This window comes from Gallinula chloropus (genome assembly GCF_964237585.1).
Source record: "Gallinula chloropus genome assembly, chromosome: 2".
Taxonomy (NCBI): domain Eukaryota; kingdom Metazoa; phylum Chordata; class Aves; order Gruiformes; family Rallidae; genus Gallinula; species Gallinula chloropus.
The window spans coordinates 9,772,803-9,783,215 of NC_140086.1; positions in this window are offsets into that span (position 1 = coordinate 9,772,803).

The window sequence follows — 10,413 nt, forward strand, 5'->3', positions numbered from 1 at the left end:
TTAAGTATCAGCATTACCAATAATTTGCAAATGGCTTTGGATATTAAAAGAGATACCTTAGAGAACAAGTGTTTCTCCTTCTTTCCCAGCAATAATTTATTAAAAATCTATATTTAGAAACATAAATAGTGAATATCTTGGAGAGGGACACAGTAGTACAGCTTTTCCAAATATATTATGTGTAATTTTGATTGTCGGGCTCGAAGTGGTACTTGGTTGCACTTCTTTGAGCTTCAAGGTGGATATCTGTACTTTTAAGCTGCCTAACAGAGTTTTTAAGTTTAATTATCCAGAAGCACATGAAGGGCTTTTTTTACATGTTTTCTGAAATTTCTGAATACTGTGATTATTTTTCCTAAACATTTCTTCTCTGACAACCAGATAAAGTTAAGATTTCCTTTACCTCACTGGTGTACTCTAAACATTGCTTAAGTGAAGAGCTGAAAGTATTTAATTATTGTCATAATATGAGGCCATTATATCCCATTGATTGTAGGTAGCTGGCTCTAGGGACTGCACTGTATAAGCATCTGAAGTGCTTTCCAGATACTAATTATTGCCACAAGAATCTCATTCCCATTTGAAGGTAGGAAATTTAAGGCACGGGTCAGTAAGCATTGGGTCTTTCAAGTACAGCAACTTCCAGCTGAAGACACAAACACTGAAGATACTTCCAAGCTTGCTGGAAATCTCTTGGGGAAACACAGAGGTATCCAAAAGATCTGAATGAGGCCATTTGGTTTGGCTAAGTCATCTTTGCCCTTATTTTTCAATCAGTTCTGTTAGTGCAGATCTTCTGTTGGTCAATATGACTTGTGCCTAGGTGATTTAAGGGAAAATTGTTGAAACTGTGGGCCAAGCAGCTTGCTCCCTGATGTGCTGTGAGCTGCTGGGAATTCAAGATCCAGTCTTCTAGATCTCCTTCCCTTCCAGCTTTCAGTCTCCAGTAGAAGCAGGCCACACTTTTGATCCAGCACAGCTATGCTGCAGATGGAAATGCCAAAAGGCACCTGAGGTAGTGAGGAGGAACACGGGCTTCTCTCCAGTGTGGGCAAGAAGGTAATGTCTTGCTAATGCGTTTAAATTAATGCTCTTGCAGCTTCCTGGTAGGAACAAAACTATCTTGTGGTGCAGGCAGTTTCCCTTTTAGTGAACAGTGATGCCTCCAAAGAATGAGGTCTTGACAGTCTGAAAGAATTAAGTCTCTTTTCAAGCAGAAAGGTCAGCTACAGGCGAAGGAACTGCAATGAGGATAATTGCAAACGGCTCTGTCCCTTACCTCCATGATGAATTGATGGGAGATCTTTCTTCAGGGCTAGATATATTTAGACTTTCTTTGATAGATCATTCTTTTAAGGGCAGATTGATTGAGCTAAGGTATGAGGACACCAGTGTCATTTGGCCTGAAAGTACGTAGTGATCCTGCAAAATGGATCCTCATCTGCGACTCTTCCCCTTAGCTCTTTTTTGCTGTAGTAAATCTGCTTTTTGCTCAGTATTTGGCCTCTCTGCTGAACTCTGCTACATTCAAAATTGCCGACTAGAAAATGTCCAGAAAGATATTTTAACAGATTTCAATGTCTTAAAAGTAGTGGGATTCAAACACAGGCTGCAAGGGTGTGCAGCACTGGAGGATGCAGCATGCTCCTTTGCAAGCAATAACAAAGTCTTGGATAGGCTCTGGCCCTTGCACTGTCTGTCCCCTCTGCCCTGCAAGGGAATGTACTTTCCAAGACCTCACATTTTGTCAGTAAGAAAAAGTGGTCCTTTCCAAAGCAACCAGAGGGACGATTGCCCCAAATGGACCAAACCTATATATTTTTTTTAATTCTGCTTATTTCCACCATGGAATTGGAAAAGCAGGTTTGAAGTGCTTTTCTGAAACTTACAGACACATGCCTGACCCTTGCTCCATGGAAGTGTCCCCACTGGGATAGCACATCTGGAACGGTAAATCCCCCCAGCAGAAAAGAGAGGCCATCACATCTCCCAGGCTCTTAACTTCTCTTGTGTGTTTTGCAAGCAAAAAACCAGCATCTTTTATATCAGAGCCAGAAGTAATTTCCCTGTACATAGAATTTAGCTTGCTCATTAACCAGGGAGGAAACCATGGCACCTTGAACTCCAGCTGCTCGAGCAATGCCTTACAGTCATCAGCGGTTTTGGGTGGGTGAGGTTTTGGTATCTGAGGCTGTTAAGACAGTGCAGCTACACCAATGGATGACATTGCAGATATAGGGAGAAAGGGGTGCCACGTTGGAAAGAAATAAAGTCTGTGTTCTGGCTGCTTTTGGTTGATGAATGCAGAGCAATGCTGTAAAAAAAAAATCACATGCAAATTCAACTCTATTAAAGAACCTCATGCAACTTCTACAGCACTGCAAGCAATCTCGAGTCTTGGAAAGGACAGTGGGAGCAATTTGTTTCTGTCTGTTCAAAATGCTGCATTTTGATTTTGGCCAAGTTTCTAATTTTATTACTACTGGTTTGAGCCTCTAAAAGAGAACTGTGAAATGGTAAAACAAATACTTTGAATAAACCTTAAAAGGAAAAATTTTTATACTATCTAAACTTCTGAAAAATGGGTAGAAAAGCCCTCTGTACAGTTTCATCCATATAATTGTTTTCCTGTTAACATGTTTTGAGCTTGAAAAAAAAAAGTTTCCCCTCACTTGAGCTTGAAGCCTCATCATAATTTCAAGAAACACAAGGTTTTGTTCTTACAGCTTTCTAGAAACCTTTACCAGAGACTTAGTGTGAGTTTTCATTGTGAACCTGTATATCATAGAATGTTCTGGGTTGGAAGGAACCCCAAGGTTCATACAGTTCCAACCCCCCTGCCACAGTCAGGGACACCAACCTCCAGGCCTGGATCTACACAAGGCTGCCCAGGGCTCCATCCAACCTGGCCTTGAACACCTCCAGGGATGGGGCAGCCACCACCTCTCTGGGCAGCCTGTTCCAGCACCTCACCACTCTCTCTGTAAAGAACTTCCTCCTAATATCTAATCAAAACCTCCCCTCCTTTAGCTTCAATCCATTTCCCTTTGTCCTGCCATTATCTACCCTTTTAAAAAGTTGATTTCACTCCTATTTCTCTGCTCCCTTCAGGTACTGGAAGGCTGCAATGAGTAGAGCTGATTAAGTAGGTTTCAGGGATGAGAGGCTTATATCATAGAACAATTTATTCTGGAATTGGAAAAATCAAATGCACAAGACAGTGCTGTGGGGGGACCTCATTGCAGCCTTCCAACAGTTCATCACAAATGACCTTGTGCTTAACACAGAGGACCAAGCAGGAATTAAGTTTGAGCGCTCTTCAGTTTGGCTTCAGTCTCCTACAAACCACAAAGTCCAAGCATCTGCAGCTGTGACAATGAGATGGGACAGCTAGATAGGCATGCAAGGAAGAAAGGTTTTGTTTTTCATCAAAAGGCCAGAGAACAGAAGTGATGTTTAGCTTGGGAGCCCAGGAGGTTATGACATCCTCTTTAAAAAGTGAAGCTTTACAACACAGAGTGCTTTTTTCAGGCTGTCTGAAAATCCAGGCATGAGGATATGTGGCTTTGCTACTGAACCTCATTTAAAAATGCATAACATCTTTCCAGTTTTCAGTGTCTCCAGATCAGCAAACAGACATTTGACTGACTGGGAACAGCCTGTTCGGTCCCTGCTGCTCAGTGATGCTGCACTGGCCGGCCATGCGTGTTCTCAGTGTCCACCCAAGGAGAGAGCAGTGCCCACCCAAGGAGAGAGCAGTGCCCTGGTTTAAACCTCCCTGGAACCCTGAGCATGAGGAGCTGCTCAGACTTTGAAACTCTGAATTATTGTTTGAGTGGCTTTTAACAGCTTCTTGCCAAACCTGTGCGTTTTGGCTTTATTTTATGATCCACTGTTGTTTCTGTTTTGTGAGACTGAAAAAGGATCCGGTGTAAAACTATTTTTAGTGAACAAAAAAGTGATTTGCCTTCTCTCCCAAAACTTGTTTCCAAGAAAGAATGACAAAGACAAAGCTTCATTTAACACATGCTGATTTAAAAACAAAACAAAACAAAACAAAAAACCTGTGTTTTCTTTTTTAATCATTTCATACCATTCAAAAGAAAGCTGAGAGAGAGTCTTTAAGTTATTGCTGAAGAGTTTCCACAGATTTATGTTCCCAGCAAAGTTTTCAGGTGTCAGACCACTATTCTCATATCTGAGGTACATCCACTTGTCTGCAATTCCCTGAACTAAATTACTGATGAAATAAATGGCAGTAACTTCGGGCACTGAAAGGAACCATCTGGTGGAGATGGGACTGACAGATGTGCTTTCACTGTTGGTACCTCAAGCCACATACTTAAGTACTGCACTGCTATATACCTCCTTGTTCACCTGCTTATTAATAATGCAGCATTTCTGTTCTTGCAGCACTGAGGGATCTCATTCATCATGCCAGGCCCTGGGTAGTGCCAGATTTTGTAGTCTCAAAGCACTAAAGCCCTAATGTTCCTGTGAACTCTGCACTGGTCTTGGGAAAAAGTGAAGCACAGGACCAAGTCCTAAGGAAAGAGACAAACAGCTGCTCCCTGGATGAGATACTGGGTGATATTGATCAAAACTACTCATGGAATAAGCAACAGCAGGAAGAGAAAGATCTTCTCAGTGCTACACCTACATATTAATTGCCAAATCAACATTCTTCCTGAACAGATGAGAGCAAAGCTTATTCCTTCCTGCTGCCTCTTCTAGACATGCTGTCTCTGATGATGGTTTCTCTGGATATTCCACTCTGAAAACAAGCTAAATAATAATATGATTTAAGGAGCACATCCGTATTGTCCCTGGACAGGTAGCATGGACTCACCCAGAGCCACATTCGCAATCTCCCAGCAAGCGCAGCTTGCATGGTAGGCAGGGAGTTGCTCCAAAGCAGAGACCTGCGACCTTGTTCTTATGGCTACTTGCTAATCAGCTCTTTTTAGAACAGCAAACAGGGTGCTCTGACAGTGAAGGGTGCCACTTTGAGCTTGCATGTTTGCTGTCCAGGAAATAAAACACTCGATTTGGTAGATTCCTGGTGCACCTCTTGCTCCTTGAGCTGCAATCACAGAATCACAGAATTGTAGGGGTTGGAAGGGGCCTCAAGAGATCACCGAGTCCAACCCCCCTGCCAAATGATTAACTATAGCTGGGAGTTGTGACGAGACTGTAGCCACACCATGTGTTCTTGCCTGAAGTTGACTTTGGCACTGTGCAGGCTGATCAATATTTATCTGCGTGCAATGAAGGAACCTCTTCTACAATCAATGATAACCTGTTTCTCCTACTGAAAACTAGCACACAGAAGGTGCAAATCATGAAATAGGCAATATTTGAGAAGCCACAGATCTGGGAGCATCATTCAAAGGGGATGTGTGTATTAGTCTGGGTCTGTTCAGCTGCCAGCCAGGTAGGAAAAAAGCCTGTGAGCTCCTGGCACTGTGCAGCTCACTGGTGTTTTCAGCATGAGGAGTCCACATGGGCAGCAGATCTGTGTCTGCCTGTGCAGGAGAATGTCTGAAAACTGAGGGATGTGAGTGGTGTGGGCTTGAAGGTTTTTGCGGGTCCTGCAGTGATCAGGAAGTTGTAAGCTGCAGTGTTCAGAAAGCCCTTGAGAAGATGCTTATCAGGGCTTGCTTCTGATGAGAGGGGGAAGTTGGTGATGGTTTTACATCATATTAGAGACAACTGGGCAAGGAAAGGGTGGCTGGAAATAGATTTTCACTTTCATGTTTGTGAAGACAGAAGCTATCCTAACACAGGGCAGTATCTTCCTATGCTTGGGGAAGGTGATAAGTGGCATCACTGGAAGACTGGAGGGAAATCTCATTGCTGCCAAAGATAGTGGGCAGAAACTTTGCCCATGAAGTCATTGCTGGCCCACAGGCTCTTTCAGAGAATGTTCCTCAAGGACTGAATGGGAAATGGGGATAGCTTTGCAAAACACAGTTGGGCTCCATACATGAAAGGCTGATAGCTGTAAATCATAGTGCAATTCTGGGTGAAACTCCTTGGAAATTAAAATATGTGCCAGGTGCTTAATCAATTCTTTCTGTAGCTGGGTGTCCAGAAGTCAGAAATCAGCTAATATTTAATTGTGCAGTCTCCAACCTTGGATATATTCAAAATTTGCTTGGACACAGTCCCAGGCAACTGGCTCTAGGTAGTCCTGTTGGAGCAGGGGAGTTGTACCAGATGGCCTCCAGAGGTGTTTTCCAACCTCAACCGATCTGTGATTCTGTGACTCTGTGATCCTGTGAATATCTGGAGACTGCTTCCTATCTATCAGAGAGACTTCCAACTGCAGTTATCAGGACTTTCCTGGAATAGATCTATTGAGTGTTGCAAACCAGATTGTACCATGATGGCTTGACAAACAACATCAAGATTTCAGTTTGTGTGATGCTTTGTACAACCACACATGATCCTCCCAAGAGCTGGTGGTGATGTTGATCACCATTGTGATTGTGATCATCAGTATGATGATTGAATACAGACACTCCAACAGTGATGGAACCAACAGCATGGAGAAACATAATTCTGGCACCTGAGACATTCAGAGCAACTGCTTATCTTAGTCTATCTCCATTAGTAGAGAATTGGCTGAGGAATTTTCAATGGGTCAATTTTCAATTTATTTTTTATAGCAAAAAATAAATTGATTTTCAAAGGTGTCTCCTATACGTGACCACCCTTCCCCCCTCAAATCTTGCCTGTGGCCATTCCTGTTCAGCATAAATTTAGAAGCATTGAATAAATATGTCCAGAAAATTCCCCAAAGAGATTCTCATTTGCTAAGCCAGGCTACTTCCTTGTTTAAAAGTAGACAGCATAAAGAAAACCGTTAGGTAGTTCTTGAAGACACATCCTTGCAAACATGACATCTTTAGGTCTGAAGCCAAGAAGGAATTGTAAAAAATTCCTTTGTTAAAGCAGTGACAGGCTGTACCTCCCAGTAACTCTAGAGTGACCTGGTTTGTTGTTGAATTCATAGCGTGATTAGATTTCCAGTACTGACTTTTCAATTCATTATTCTGACATTAAGGGAAAATATCCAATTGATTGACTCACCTTAATGCAGAGACACGATATTAGGCACACTCTGGAAACTTAAAAATTATCTGAAAGGGAGTGGAAAAATCATTGCAATCAGTAATGATTCGACTACATATGTCTCAGAGCTACCAGCTGTAGTGATGAGAGTTCAAAAGCCAGGATTTCAGGCTGATCCTGTGTGGTCCCAACACCTGGAAGTGCGAGTCTCACCTTCTTTTCATTCTCTTACAGTCAGGAGAGCAAGTGAGAAATTCCAAGTGGTTCGGAAAAAGTCACAAAACATGAGATGAGATGAGGGTCAGTGAAAAAAACCCGTGAAGACTCATCTGTATTTGCTTCTTTTCCTTCCCTGAAGAAAAGTGCTATTTTTCCAGGCAGCCCTTTGACTTCCAGTGTTAAGAGTGCTGCTGTACCTTGTGTGCTACAGGGGCATCTCTGGAAATGAGTAAGGCAGAGCCTAAAGCCTGAAGATGTTAAACATGCCTAGTGGCTTAGGGTTGAAAAAATTTAAGACAAGTATTTTTTTTTTCCAAGAAAATCAAAGGCTAGGGTGGTCCTTGAGGGAAGAAGGATCCTGGACTCCAATGTTTGGAGCTGCTGCTGGACAAGGGCCCATGCAAAGCATGAACCTTGCTGGATGGAATCCCTTTCTCAAAGGCAAGGACTGTGCAAAAAGATGGGACAAGCTTATGGATGCACATGCTGTGCCTTAGATTCAGTGAGGTGAGCGTGAGTGAGTTATGGATGCTCTTTTGATTGGTTTGCAGCGATCTTTTAATGGCATTGAGATGGTGTGAAGTTACAGTGTATTGATTTTCTTTTGTCTGTGCAGTAATTTGTAGTGGTGGAGATTTATTTTCATCTTTATGTTTTCCATGAAGCTCATTGGCAGCAAGGCCATTGGCAACTGGCAGTTGATCTCCCATTCCTGTGGATGGCACAGGTGGCCACCTCTTGTGGTCTGAGGGCTGTGGAGTGCCAGGGACTAGCTCAGGGAAAGCAGACTTGGCATGGGTGATTTCTGTGGACTCATTATTTTCACTGCTGACAGACACTGATATCATCTGCTAGGTGGAAGCTGCTGCAGTAGCAATTCAAGGAACATTTGATCTGCCATCTCTCAGGCCAAGGCACCTGCCCTGGAAAGTCTATCCTTCAAGTGAGTCCAATTTCTATGAAGGTATTTTACAGCTGATTTTTTGGGGGGAGGCTGTTTTGTTGTTGGTTGTTTTGGTTTTTTTCTTTTAATGAGTTTTTCCCAGTTTGGGACCAGCAGCACCAGCCCCACAGTTCTTCCAGCCCTGAACAGGAGCTAATTTAGTCACTGGTTTACAGCTGTACCTTGTCACTACAGAGACAAGGAAAACAGCTTGAGGCAGCAGCCACTCTTCATCAGGCTCATCTGCAATCTAGGGAAGGAAGAACTAGCTGTCATAACTATCTTTTATATTTCTGCACAGCTTTGAGATTTCATGGGCATCTCCACCCCTCTTCCATCAGCAGACTCAAGGAGTAGACACCGATTTCACTCTCCTCACCAAGACATTCATGTGCCTTTCTTCCTGGCTTGGTTTCGTGGCATTCCTGCAAAGATCTGGAAGCCAGGAGGTGACATTTTGATCACTTTGACCATCTGCAGATCACAGATCGTACCTTCAAGTTACACCAGGCTATATAGCTTTTAAAAATAACGATCAAACCTGCAGCGCTGTATTAAGACCAAGTCTGAGAGTGTTTCCTTCTCGACTAGGCTGTTCCACTGATCGACAGACTTAATTTTGTTAGCGCAGCAGGCAGGAGTGATAGCCACAGCTCAGATTCCCTCAGTGCTAAACCATAAGACACAAGCCTTAAAAAAAGAGAGCTTGAAGTGTAACTCTGAGGGAGAAGGAGGACGTAGATGCAAAGAGGAGAGAGGAAATGCTTGAGCATCTCTATGCTGCTGAACAGGGAAGTCACGTACGTGCGCTAGGCCAGGTGTTTGAACAACATAGCTGCAGCAGCATGGTGTTGTGTCTGCCATAGCAATCTCCTAAATCAGCCCCCATGGGACATCAGGTCTCTTATGGCTAGACTACTCATTGGCCTGAGTTAGGTGGGGTATCAGTGGTGCGCTCTGTACTTACAACTTCTCGTTTGACTTTCATCTGTAGGTGCTTCCAGACTGTGCACAAGCACACCAGCAGATTTTGTGGGCATACCTGTAGTGAGTTTTAACAAAATGGTTGAAGGGCATCATGGGGTAGGTTTGTGTGTGGATGGAGTCCTCCTCAAAGCCTTTGGAGCTTCAAGGGTGAGAGCATGAGGGTGCTTGAAGGAGCATCTACCAAAGGTTGAGTGGAGGTTGGTGTTAGAGATCAGCTAAAAATGGGATTAGATCTTGTCACCCTAAATGAGAAATGAGAAGCCTTGAAGCACTGAAAACCTTTTCCTGGATATAGTAGAGGAGCCAGCAGAAGGATAGAAAGAGAAAGGCAACAAAATTCAACACCACTTGTGTGCTTACACTGCAACTGAGATCCCACTTACTTCTGTGGCTCTATAGCTTCACCCTCTGTGTGCTGGGTCTTGTTATATCTAAGAATGCTAGGTCAAGAGGTCCTCAGGCTTCAAATCTTTCATCCCAGGAAATGTTCCCTGTGGTTCTGCTCTTCAGCACCTTTCTCAGAGCATGTCCTTCTAAAATAGGACATGGCATTTTAAAGACAGCTTCCCTCACAGTATAGACAGTGTTGCCTTCTGTTCCTGATTCCTGGATCGCCCCTACCCATTTTTTCAAGTATCAAATCTCTGCTCCTCTCTCACTGAAGTGCATGAGCAGCTGTTTGTCCATTCTGCTCCTGAAATCTTTTTGCAGATTAACTGGTTTTCTGTTTGCAGTTTTCCTTCTTTGCAAACATGACCCAGATGTTCTAGTTGAATGTGCTTGTGGCTCTACTATACCACGCGGTGTGTTTGTGTGCGTTTTACCAGGCAGTCCTGTGCTTTGTCATTCACAAGAATCCATCTGATCTATGAACAAGCCAAGGTAAAGTCATATTACCTTGACCAACAGCTGTAATTCCTTCCCGTTTACCTCTGATTTTAGACTATAACATCTCTGGCTGAACTGGTTTTCTTTTTGACAAGGGCCAGCATAACCTCCTGGGAGATGTCTATCACAGGTCCCCCTGCACGCTCCCAAAAGAGCCTGCTACAGCCTCCTGGCTGCAAATTCCAGCTCGGCAGAAGCCCTTGCTTTTGATTAGAGAGATCTCCAGTGTCAGCCAAAGAGGTGGATATCAAACCTGTGCACGTTGGGTGCTGCCAGCAACACATCATAAATAATAGTAA